Consider the following 13,878-nt stretch of genomic DNA (forward strand, 5'->3'; position numbering starts at 1 on the left):
TAATATGCAGCCCCAATCATTTCAATTTCTGCTCAAACACAAGTATGTCCATGTCTCTTTGAATGTTATTGTCTATTTCTGTACTCTGTCTATTTCTGCAATATATTTTTATGATGCATGTTATCATAATTGCATACAGTTATTCCAGAAGAGGGACTACCATTGTAATAGGATTACAATATTGCCATATTAATTTCTATCTCATTTGTTGTATATCCTGGGTGAAATCTTAGCCTCATTGAAGTCAGTGGCAAAGCTCCCACTGATTTTCTTAGGAGCAGAATTTCACCTCCTTATTTATATATTTTATTTTGGCATTTTTGACTGCTACTGTACACTGAACTGAGATTTTGACTGAACTTTCCACAACGATGTCAAGGTTTCTTCCCTGAATGGTTATAGCTAATGTAGAACTCAGCAAAAATATTTTCAAAATAGTTTGAAATATTTCTTAAAATGTGCATTACCTTATGTTTGTTAATACGGGATTTCATTTACCATCATGTTGCCCATTCTTCTAGTGCTGTTGGAGCCTCAAAAATTTCCTTACTGTCTCCAGTCTTGACTAACTTAAGTCAGTTTGAATCATTTCTGTATGATGCTATTTCACTGTTAATGTTCTCTCCATATAATTAATAAATATATTAAACAATATCAATTCTACTTTGGAACCTTGTAGCCTCTCACTCTCCACCTGGTGCCATGTTGAAAATTAACCATCTCTTTCTTTGTTGTTGTTCTTATATCCATCATTATATTCTGCCTCTCATGCCATGTCTACTTAGTTTTCTTAACAGCTTCTTATGAGGGACTTTGACAAAGTCTTTTGGAAAACAATATATATAAACCAATCAGTTCTTCCTTATCCAGTATTTTAGTGACATGTCCCAAGAATTTACACAGTAAAGGAGAAACAGTCTACCTTTACAGAAACTCAGCTAGCTTGTTCCTATTATAACATAACATGTGAGCCTAAGATTTTAATAAGTAAATATTTCATGATAGTTTTAACCAGTGCACTCAGTACAGAAGTATGACTCGATTCTGAGGGTCAGGCCTAGCACTCTTTTTTAAAGATAGGTACGTGATCTGCTGTTTATGAATTGCACGTGTGGTCTCTCCTCTGGAAATTTGCAGTGAACTGTTGATGGCCATTTTAAATGCCTATACCCCATATTTTTTTAAAAAACAAAAAGTCTGAATAAGAATCAGCCCAAGGGTTCGATTTGTGTATAAAAAGATTTCAGTTGTGTGAATGGTATTATTATTAATTAATATAATTTGAAACAGATAATTAGAAAGGTGAGTAGATAAACTGAAGTAGATAAAAATGGAATACTGTATTTAATATAATATATAACATCTTTTAAATTACCACCTATGATTAAACATACACTTCAAACATACTCAGCTGGTCACTTGTTAATGGTGCTTTATTAATCTGAAGAAACACAAAAATACTGAAATGGTGAGAGCTGTCTGTGGACCTGTCTGTAACGGAATTTACAATCTAATCAGGAAGCCATTGGTAGCTTGCTCACACATAAATGTGTATTTCAAAAGGAGCTTAAATGTACGCTGTAATTAAAGCCTTGTGAAAACAGTTAAGAGAACAAAAATGTTATAAATAAATATTTATATTATGGAAGACACACTTTGGGGATTAAGTGGAAACATTCTAAGCTGTTTTCTCTTTCTCGTCTTGCTTGCAAAACGATAATTCTTCTGTTCCGTTGAGCTCCAGCAACGAGCCCAGTACATATTTTTCTACAGAAGAAGACAATGTCTTCAATGGTTTGCTTCACTGAAAGAGACAGGCTGAAAGCGATGCGCAGCAGCTGTCACCAAAATAATGTTAGTAGCTAAAGCACATGGATAATTATGAATATGAGATAGGCCTGTATAGATCACTACATACAGAGGAATAATTAATTATCATGGATTCAAACATCATTTTAGTTTGCTGTCCAAAACCCTCGGTCCCATCTTGGAGCACCCTCCTGCATCCCCAACCCCAGCCCCACCCCAGAGCTCGCACCCCAGTCAGAGCCCTCTCCCCCCTCCCACACTCCAAGCCCCTGCCCCAGCCTGGAGCCCCCTCTTGCATCATGAACTCCTCATTTCTGGCCCCACTCCTGAGCCCGCACCCCACGTGGAGCCCTCACTCCCTCCTGTACCCCAACCCCCAATTCCGTGAGCATTCATGGCCCGCCATACAATTTCCATATCCAGATGTGGCCCTCAGGCCAAAAAGTTTGCCCACCCCTGGTCTAGAAGACTTATAGGTAATGTCAAATGATTCACATATCTTCCTTCTATTGCCTGCTTTACATACATCCATGCAGAGTCTGCACATACACACACATACATACACCTCACTACTTTTGCAAACTAACAATGGCTCCTGATTCCTTTCCAGACTGAAGCTGCTGCTTCTTACCACTGTCCAGCTTCTTGGCTCTGTTTCCTCTCCTTTCTGCTGCTCCTTGGGTGATGTTGGAGCTGCTGGTGCAGATTCTCAGTGCTCCTGTGCAGGAGCACCACCAATGTCTTGCCCAGAGGTATTATTAATGTAGTGGCCTCCGCTGGCTGCCAGTAGGTAGTAGAGGCTCCAGCCGCACAAGCATCTTCCATCACAGATCTTGTGCCTGCTGTTTTGTGAAAGGGTTAATCTTCAGCAGGAAATTTAAAGTTGCTGCAGGACACTGTTCAAAGCAATGCTTCCCATTCACTCAGATTCTCACAGGTTGCAGATACTGAGACAGAGAATACAGGCAGGATAGACTACAGACGTATCAGTATTGTGTCTTACCTTATAAGATATGTCTTAGTAGTGAAATAAATAAATTTTCATAAACTCAGACTCCATCCCTGAAATACTATAAGGGAGCAGGAATGGAGAGCACCAGCAAAAAACCACCAAATTGCAAATGTTTGATATGTTTGATGAACGTGTTGCTGGCTAAAATAAGGAGAAAGTTACAATAAAAATGTGCAACTGCAACATGCAAATTCCCCTCCAGCCATAACAGCCAATGTGGAATACTTACCAGATGTGGGAAGGGTTCCGTCATCAATTGGAACTGTCTCAAAAACAGGAAGTAGGTATTTAGGGATCATGTGCTGCCCAGAAAGCATTGCACCACCTGAGTCATTGTTGGGTTACAAGAGCCCATATGGTTACAGATACTACTAGCATGTGAAGGGTCAGATTCACTCTCAGAAGCACAGAGAGGACAGTGTTCTGACGTTGTGTCCTGGTGTCGCTGCCTTCTGAATTCACCTCCAAAGGTGGGCGATGAGAGTGCCTTTAAAAGAAGACAGCTTTACGATCCTGTTAGATCTTCATATTAGCCGCACAAACAGAGGGTGCCTGGGACAGGTGTGCTGCCTAAGCTGAAGTCACCACATACAAGGCGGTCCTTGCCTGCTTTTGAGGGTGTGCCATCCAGGTCCCGGCCCACTGGAGAAATGAGTTTTGTAGGTGGCTTGTGCTATTGGACTCCTCACAGAGACTTTTGATCTATTAGAGCAGATATCCGGGGTTCTGCAGGCTGGCGGGGGGGGGGGGGGAGGGATTAAGCGGGGAATTGAGCCAATTTTTCTTGTAAAAATAATCAGAATCAGATTGTGAGAGGTTCTGGCCACATGTGTGTGTCACTGAAGTTCTTGCTGGATGATGAAATTCATTGTTAGAAAGCATTCTAGTGATACACTATTTAAAATATAGAAAGGACACCAGTCTGTTCCTGTGGCATAGCCATTGCACACTTATTATTATTTATTTGTTTGTTTGTTTATTGTTACAACTCTAGCTACAGAACAATGATGCTGCTAATGTTAGGCTGCCAAAGGCAACTTTCCATTATATTCTGTTGGCCCATACTTGTTATGTGACATTTCTAATTAATACTGTCAAGGCTAATCCATCAAGAAACGATCTTTCAGATTACACAGTGAAACCCTGGCTTTATCACATGCACACCAATGTACTTCAGATAATGATATTCTCTGTTGAAGAGATGATCAATGGGCTTTTAGGGAAGAAATTTATTACAGAACCCATTGTGTGGATCAAGCTCATAATAAAGAACCTTGAATTCACAAAAAAAGTTCTAAATCTAGCCACATATATCTGAAGAGTCACACACATATTTGTGAAAGGGTAAACACTGGTAGAAGTTTGATCGCCATCATAGCTTACAATATTTCTTTCCTTTTGAAATCAGGATATGACTGCATGACAAGGCAATGGATTCAAGGACCCTGCATACAAACGCAGAGTTATTTTTTTCTGAAACACCGTTTTCCAGCTCTAGGACCATACACTGAGATGTGGGCACCAAAGTGGGTGTAGTCCATAAAACCTTAGCCAAAAATTCAAAAAAGGGTTGACTGTGTATGTAAGACACACACAGTCTGAGACAGGGATAGGCGTGTGTGATGGTTTGGGGAATGTTTGTAGAGCTTATGAATTATTTTTGATATTGAGGACTCTGTGTATCTGAGTCAGACTACATATTCCATGTTGACTGTAAGGCTGGTCTTTTCCTTTTTCTGCTGTCATTTGCCTTCTCTGCTGTAATTTGCTTTCATATTGAGCTAAAACCCAGAGGAGGAAACAGAAGAAATTCTTACATCTGGCACAGGGCTAACAATTGAGGGCCATTACACTATGAAAATCAACCATTTAAATGGAGCACCCTTTGATCAAAGAGATGACTGCTCCCCAAGGGAATACCAACTTTTCAAGTCTGAATTCCAGAAGGGTAGTAACTAAACAACATCTGGTAAGAGATTTTGATCACCTGATGAGGCTGATCAGGAAGTCACATGACAGAAGGGACTGGAGGTCATAAATGAGGGGTGTCTCTCAGCAGCCATTTTGAGAGGTGGAACTGACATTTCATTATCTGAATGAGAAGCCATGTGCAGAAGAAGGATCCTTAGAGGACTCTGTCCTAACCCCAAAGAACTCTCCATAGTGGTGAGGAAACGAAGGCAGGGAAATGCATATGTGTGTTCATTATGTTGTATAGATTTGTGTATTTTTGTGCTACATAAGTAAAGAACAATGGTGTTTTAGAATCCTGTGCAAAGTCTGCTTGTGTCTGACTGTCACTCTCATGTATCCTTTAAGAGAGAAACTATAAGGCTCACACTTTTGCTGGGATTCTAGGGAACATGTAAAAGCTGTTTGGGAGATGTGGGAGAGTTGGTTCTAGTTTCAGTGCCTAGACAATTGGTCTGTGGTGGTCTGCCCTGCCAAGAGGGATGTCAGAAATGAGGTCTGTACTCACAGAGAATGCCTAGTGGCTCAAAGCCAGGGACAGCGTCTAAACTTTTTATTTCATTTAACAGTTAATTATAGGAGTGACTTGGGACACAAATCCTATGTATTCATGCTGTTTTGAGCAGAAATGGGGCTCCACATTCATCTTTGGTACTAGAAGTAGACTTTCTGGATACACTTTATGTAAAGGGGGATGGGAGGAAGGTGGAAGTCCTTAAGTGGTTAGCAGAACTGTAACAGCAACGTTAGGAAGCCCAGGCCGCAGCTTAATAGCTTCTTGCAACTGCTTCTGAGGATTTTAAAATAAGACCCCCATTGAACCCCAGCCCTTTCCTGTCCAAGCTTGAATCAACAATGACCCAAAGCGAGGAAGAAATATTCATTTGAGTACTTTCTCACAACCAGTAGCAGATGCACACCCATTGAGAAGTAACAAAGCTGTTTTGTTCCTGACTAGTCTACTGCCTGTGTCTGCAGCCTAAACCAAGGCCAAAAATTACTTGAAAGCTCTCCTGCTCTCTCTTTCAACCATGTTCTCCTGAGTGTTCATAGCTTTCTAATGAGTATGGAGCAGGCTTCCTTTGTTTGTGATTTGCAGAGAAATCGATGAGTGGTTCATGAGCATCCTAATCTCTGCCTGCTTGTGTAAATCCGGTTCCTGACACAATTAGGTAAAAGAGCACCGTGATTGAGCCCAAGATGTGTCCAAATGCTTTTGAAAATCTCAGTTGCGTCTTAACTGTGCTCCTTGTACTAGTGCAAAGTTATGAAAAAATTCAGCAATGCTGTATTCCCTCTTATATATATTTTTTGTCATTCCTCCCTTAAACTGCAATCAAGGTAGTTCTGAATAAAATGATGTATTTTTCTTTGTTAATAAAAAACAAAAAACAACCCACACACTGACTTTCACTGAAATATTCACTGAAAAACTTCTTGGTAATATTTCACTTTTGGAAAACCTCTGCAAAAATGTAACTTCTATTTTGCACAGCTCTGGTCATAATATGTAATCTACTAGCCTTTAACGTTCAGTTATTAATCCAACTTTCCATAGATCTAGGGGTTGTATAAGTATTGCCTACTGATTGCTTATTTACACATTATAGAATATTTAAATATTCTTTACATAATGCTCCTTTTTCGCAGTGGGAACTTCTTTAATGTAATCATTTGTTTTTAATTAATGTCCTCCTTCTGAAACTTGTGCACGTTGGTTAGAAACATATCTTCTTGGATAGTCAAAACACTTTAGGCTCTTTTTTTATAATGAGTACTAGAACACTATGAGAAACAAGCAGTTGTGTTTAGTTTCTTTGTAACTCAAGTTAGGCTAAAAAGAGTTGTAGCCTCTCTGCAGGCTGAAAATCTGCAGTCTCATTTAATTCTAGGAACCTTGAGAATAACTTGTAAAACACTTTGTTTTGTCTTTTGTGAGCCTTAAAATTGCTTTGATACTACAAATTACAAGTTCACCAATGACATCTAGATAGTAATGACAAGGCTGGACTCTACAAGTGGAAAAACTTTTATCCCACGAACCCACCCAGGGACCTTAGACATGCTCCCCAAGATACACAAACAATCCAGGCAGCTCTGTTAGATCTGGCTATGGCACTCTTACTGAAGGAATATCAGGACTCATAGAAACCATCCTCAAACCACTCACCATGAAAAGAGCCAGCCTCCTCCAGGACACAACTGACTTCCTCTAAGAACTCTGCAACATTAGCTATCTCCCTCAGAACACCATCCTTACCAAGATGGATGTCACCTCCCTATACATCAACATTCTTCACAAGGCAATGAATAACCCTTAAATATCCACCCCAAACATATCACCAAACTCATCCATTTCATCCTCACCCATAACAGTTTTACATTCAACAACAAACACTTTGTCCAAACCCTGAGAACAGCCATGGATACTAGGATGTATACCTAATATGCCAACCTCTACATAGTCCACCTTGAAGAATTTCTGATGAACCAATGATATACCTGAGATTCATCAATGATAGTTTCATCCTCTGGACGAACAACTTAAACTCTCTCATAGATTTCTACCAGAACTTCTACAACCGCCACCTGTCCATTAAACTCTCTCTAGAACACTTCCACACCAGCATCAACTTCCTGAATACAACAATCATCTTCAACAATGGAACCCTACAAACAGCTATATACAAGAAACCCACAGATCACTACACCTACCTTCAGAGATCCAGTAGCCACCCCAAACATACCAAGAAATGTGTCAGCTATAGCCAGGCACTGAGATACCATGGGATAGATGCATGTGTAAAGACTATGCATACCTATTTTCTATGTCTTGAGTTTTTACTTCATTGAGGCAACACCACATCATACATCTTTTCCCCACTAAATTAGCTACTCTGGTTTGCTGCTGGGATGTTAAACGGCAAATGTAGGCTGCTGTTGGTAAATCAGATACAGTGGCAGCTTTGTCTTTGCTCTCTTGTTATTTTCTGGCATCACATGCTGACATGTAGTAACCTTTGTTACCACACCTGAAACAGGGGTTACAAGAACTACCTCTGCCAGATGGCCTGCAGCTAGCACATCCTTTTCTCTTTTGTTGCCTGCCTGAATGACTGCTCATACCATTAGCTGTGCTTTTGTTATGCACTCAGACAGCTTTCTTTAATATGTTAATTTTGGCTTTCACACCTTTGATTTAATCAGTACTGCTTTTTAGTTCCCTTATTTCATTAATTAATGAGTCACTTTTTGAGGCTTCTTTTCCCTTGCCAGGGAGGTGCTTTCTGACTTCTGTAGGGTGATTGCACCGAATTACAGTCTTAGCAGGTTTCAGAGGGGTAGCCGTGTTAGTCTGTATCAGCCAAAACAACGAGGAATCCTTGTGGCACCTTAGAGGCTAACAAATTGATTTCGGCATAAGCTTTTGTGGGCTATAACGCACTTCATCAGATGCATGAAGTAAAAAAATACAGTAGGTAGGTATAAATATATAGCACATGAAAAGATGGGAGTAGCCTTACCAAGGGGGGAGGGGGTCAGTGCTAATGAGGCCAGTTCTATCAAGGTGGACGTGGCCCATTCCCAACAGTTGACAAGAAGGGGTGAATATCAACAGAGGGAAAATTACTTTTTGTAATTTTTGTAAAATCTTATCAGGGGCTCCATTCCCCAGCTTCTGCTATTTCTCTACATCATCACTTACAGCAGTGTGTAGCTTCTCAAATTCTAGCTATGTCTACACTTTAGATTTTACAGTGGCACAGCTATACCAGTGCAGCTGCGCCGCTGTAAGGTCTCCTGTGTAGCTGCTCTATGCTGATAGGACAGAGCTCTTCTGTCGGCATAATTAAAACACCCGCAACAAAGAGCAGGAGCTATGTCAGCGGGAGAGCATCTCCTACCTCCTCCACACCAGCGCTTTTGTCAGTGAAACTTATGTCAGTCAGAGGGGTGTTTTTTTTCACACCCCGACCAACAGAAGTTTTACTGATAACAGTGCTAGTATAGACACAGCCAGGGTCACATCTGCAGCCTGATAATCTTTAAAAAAAAACTTGCATCACAGTCCAAATATTGTTATTTTGCAGTCCCGTCAGCAGTGAATGGAGGAACATGTTTTGTACAAGGACAGGGTCATAATCTAGGTCAGAGTCAACTTCTTGTGAAGCAAAACATACTATGTCTCAAATCAAATGTTCTGACTAGGAAACCCTGAGGTTTCTCTTTTGGATTTTGCACTGCATTTGATAGCAGCCGGTGAAGTTCAGTTGCATCTTTTTACAATAATAGAACCATAAGATTCTCCTCAATTTTGGTAAGCTCAGGTTGTTTTTCACCTACCCTAGCCCCCAAGTTGCCCCTTATTACAACGTCCATTACCTCAGCCTCAGTGTAGCCCTTTCAAATTGATAAGCCAAACTGATTAGGCTTAACCCAGGATTCCCAACTCACTCCTTCCTGAAAACCAGACCCCCCTGCCTCACATCTGCCCCCAAGGCCTTGCCCCCATTCACTCCTCTGCTCCCTTCCCCCATCTCTAACTGCTCTTCCCCCTCCCTCTTCCTTGTGTCTCCTTGCTGGATCCTTTCCACCTTCCTTCCCCTCCCGCAGCTGGGCTCCCTCTTCTCCAGGGCTGAGCTGGGGGCTGCAGCCTGACACAGAGCCTGCTGCCTAGGAGATGCAGGGGCTGGTGGGGGCTGATGACCTGGTACCTCCCCCCACCCTCCGCCCACGGTAACTGGATTTTGGTATCTGGTCAGTACATCTGATCAACACTGGCAGGTCCCCTTTTCGATCGATTTTCTGATTGAAAACTGGGCACCTGGAAACCCTAGTAATCTGAACTTTTGAGGAGAATTCCCTATCCTGTTATTTTAATGTCTTTATATATAATTGGTTTTGTTTTCAGTGCTGTAGGTGACACATTTTCTACAGGAGCTTGACTTCTAATTTCTATTTGCTTTCCTGAACTGTATTTCAAGCAATTTTACTATTTCTGCATACTATTTCTGAATTGTTTCTATTTCAGTTGTTTCAGTTTGCTCCTCTTTTGCTGTATCTGTGAGGTTTAATTTTTTTTAATGCCAGCAGTGCAGACAGTCCCTGATCTTCCGACTCTTCCTGCTCATTTAAGTGACTTATTAGAGATCTAATTAAAGCAAAAGGTTTTTTTTGCTGTAGTTTCACTTTGACTCATGAATGCTCAGAGAGTCACAAACTTCTCTTAAATGCTCATCCTTTGGCTGGTATAAAAGTTTCCCTACCCCATGTGCAGATCCTGTAGCTCTCTCCCAGCCATAGTGCTTGCAGATAATTAAGTTGTTCCTGGCAGCTTTTCTTGGGACCATTTGCAGCATCTTCTAGGTAAGTTCCTCTCTCAGCAAGATCAGATCATTGCAATTCAGCCTCTCCTGCCTGTGCTCACCAAATGTTACATTCTCAGACCATTTAGGCCTTTATTAAACTTAGTATCAATAACCAAATACAGCTTGTTCAAGCCCCATTGCTGCTTAATCCTTTCAGAGCAAACACCTCTGCACCTGTGTAATGAGAGCTGTCCCTTTTTGACCCTCTCATCAGAGCACAAGTAAATCTAACCCAGACAGTCCCTTATGAGTGCTACAGCTTGGTAAAAGGGGAGCCCACACTCACTGCTTCAGGTTTATTCCAGGACATCTTAGTTTGCAGCAGTCAAAAGAGTAATGGTGAGAGATAGACACCAACAGATGTTGGTCCAATAAAAATATTATGTCACCCAACTTTCTCTTTTATAGCCCTATACTAGAAAGTATCCTATAAAAAAGGGTTAAAGAAATGTGTTTTATATCATTGCCATATATTGGATACCAATGGAAGCATCGGAGAAATTCAGATGAAATCTGAGCATCCAGTTGATACTGCCCAATGGGAATAAGAGGGTGGCACCATCCTACAAGCCCTGAAACTAGCATATATAAACTAAAGTCACCATGTGCTCAAGAGGGTTGACTGAACCCAATAAGAAGCTGACAAAGTGCAACCAATGCCTGGCCCAGCTATGTGGAAAGGGTTCTCTCCCATTCCAGGGTTAAGATGAAAACAAAAAGGGGTGAGATTTTATTTAAAAGATTGTATTTCCTCATATTCTTTAATATAAATACCTGAGTCTGCACTCTTTGAGTCCGCACTCTTTAGTGAGACCTCCAGTAACCATATTAAGATTTTAATGCTTTTATAAAGAAAATTGGCTTAAGAGAGATTGAAAAGAATTGCTTTAGGCAATTGTTTTTAATATTCTCAACTTATCCCTTTGGGGCCAATCTAGCCCTGGTCTACACTGGGGGCGGGGATTGATCTAAGTTACGCAACTTCAGCTACACGAATAATGTAGCTGAAGTTGACGTACTTAGATTGACTTACCATGGTGTCTTCACCGTGGTGAGTCGACTGCTGCCGCTTCCACATCGACTCTGCCTGTGCCTCTCGCAGCGCTGGAGTACAGGAGTCAATGGGAGAGCGCTATGGGGTCTCCGCTGGATCAATCGCTGCCCGCCGATCTGGAGAAGTAACCAGACTCTTTAAAATGCCTTAAAGACAAATGCAGCCTCAGAAGAATGAAAAATTTGCTAGTACTAAAGAATTGAAAATTGCTGATCATAGGTAAAAGTAATAAGATGTCTTAGTAATTTGTATTGTTCCTTGCTATAACTTTTGAGCCACAACTGTAGTCTGTGATAATTGCTTTCAAGACAGTATTTTGAGTGCATAGTACACATAATTGGTTGTGTGCACATTTGAAAGGTGAACTGTTGATTATATATTAATGTAGTTCTGGTTGAATTAATACATAGTTGGTTGGTTAAGAATAAGCAAGCATTATGATTCGAGAAATACTGTTAAAGTTAAAAGTTGACCTGAAAAGAACCCAGTGTTAAACTAGTAAGCTAATGGTCCCTGGACTCAATAAAAACAGGTTATCATATTGGATCCTATTATATATTGGTAAACTTTTTTAGATTTCAGCTTTAAAATCTAACTGCCACTCTGGCAAATTCATACATTTGACCTCCTTTCAAGTTTACTCTTAGCAAATTTTAGGATATTTGGGGGTGAATGAAGATACACTGTTGTGATAACTGGACTTGCAATTTTGCCCTAATTGTGAATGCAACAGTGCAAAGTGAGTGAGAAGTCATGGAATGTCAGAGTAACCTAAAACAACATTTTTTTATGGGAAAGGCGCAGAAGCAATACAGATTGAATTAGTCCAAACAAAAAGGCCTGCTGGTATAATTCTAGGACTGTATTAAGATCATGACTGGTAAACAAGAACAGTGTGACACCAAGAATCAATGAATCAAAATGAGTGTGTAAGAAATTAGTCCTAACTGATGGACAAAATAATGAGGCGATGGGCTGTTCTACCCTGTCATGATCCTCGAAAAGAGACTTTGGGGAGAAATCTGGTGTTGGCACTAGTGGATGACTAAAGAAGCAAGCTGTATCATGTTTCCCACTTCCACCATCTCCTGGGACCCTGGAATCCAGTATGACAACACTTGACCTTCTTTATTATACTCCCAAAAGAGGTCCTGACCAGACTGGGCCAGAGAGAGAGGGAGCTGGATGACATTGCTACCTCTACCGGTTCCAGCTGAATCCAAAATACCACCTGGGTTGTAAGACTTTGTCATCCCACTCCACTCAAAGCCCCCTAAATAGTGTCCTTTTTCTTCCCTATCTTATTTCTTCTCTTTCCTAGCTCTCTCCTTTTTCCTTCTGCCTTATAAGAGTGTGGCTTAGCTGACCAAGATTGTATATTTTGCATCATTGCTGTGAACCTGTGACCAGAAAGAGGCACCTAAATGCAATGCCCTAAAGAGCTCTATGCTTCTACTGGCCTGTCAGGTGTCAGAGAATATATCTACACAACATTTTAGAGTGAGCATCCCAGCCAAGGTCAACAGATTCGTGGGTTTCATGCTAGCTCTCTAAAAATAGCTGTAGAGACAGCACTTTAAAGTTGTGTCTTGGGTTGGTAGAGGGCTGTCTCTACAGCTATTTTTAGAGTGCTAGCATAAGCCCTGTTAGCCCGAGTCTGTCGATGTGGGCTGGGAGACTTGCTCCAAAACACTGTGTTGACGTACCCTGAGTAGCTTGCAAAACCATGTGCTGTGACTGTTTCTCCAGCAGTGAGATTGCCAGTGAATGTCAACCTCAGAGACAAAAGCTGCATGTTCTATCTTTGTTCTTTTCTCTCCCCTGTTTATGTTTTTGTCTCGTTTTGTCTTCTAGGAAACAAGGTTGGACTTTAACAACAGCAGCAACAACAAAAACTCCAGTCCCTCATAAGTAACTTCACTTTTCTCTAAAAAAATACACAGTTATTTCCATCTAAGGGACTGTGAAAGAAGGTTTTTTTTCCTTCTAAAAACTCTCTCCAGCTAAAGGGAAAGGGAGCACAGGAAGTTAAAATGAAAGCCTTATTTAATACTTTACATTTGAAATGCTTTCACTGTTTTTTTCCCCCTTCTCTTCTGTCTCTTCAATAAAACATTAAAAGGGTTTGTAATGGTATATTAGCCATGGTACTAAGCAGTCTGAGATCTCTAAATACAAAACTTTCTTTAAAATTGTTAATGTTGGAGAGTGCCTGGGTTATGTTTACACCTTTAGCTCTATGGGCCCATATATTTCAACAAAAGTAATATATCAAGTCTAGGATATCTACTTTAAACACTAGGGTGAGGGGATATTACACATTAAAATTACATTTTACCCTACTTAAAACAACTATCAAATATAATCTGGTCAGTGAATCACCAGTTTCATGACACTTTGTATTTATATTATTTTCTTGTTTTGTATCAGTCCACGTTATTCCAGTTTGTTTCTCTAGATTGTAAACCCCAAAGGGCAGGGAACCTTTCACTTGTATGGCACGGCTCTTCTCCTGGACAATAGCAGCCACACTTATGCTGATATAAACAAAGGGTAAATACACAATCAAGAAGCAAAACTATACATAATTTAAAAAGTTAACTGTTATCATTTTCATAGATTACCCTTGTGACAGTTATAGCAATTTCCTTCAGTAGCCTGGG

The sequence above is a fragment of the Natator depressus genome, chromosome 3, assembly GCF_965152275.1.
Source record: "Natator depressus isolate rNatDep1 chromosome 3, rNatDep2.hap1, whole genome shotgun sequence".
In the NCBI taxonomy this organism is placed as follows: Eukaryota; Metazoa; Chordata; order Testudines; family Cheloniidae; genus Natator; species Natator depressus.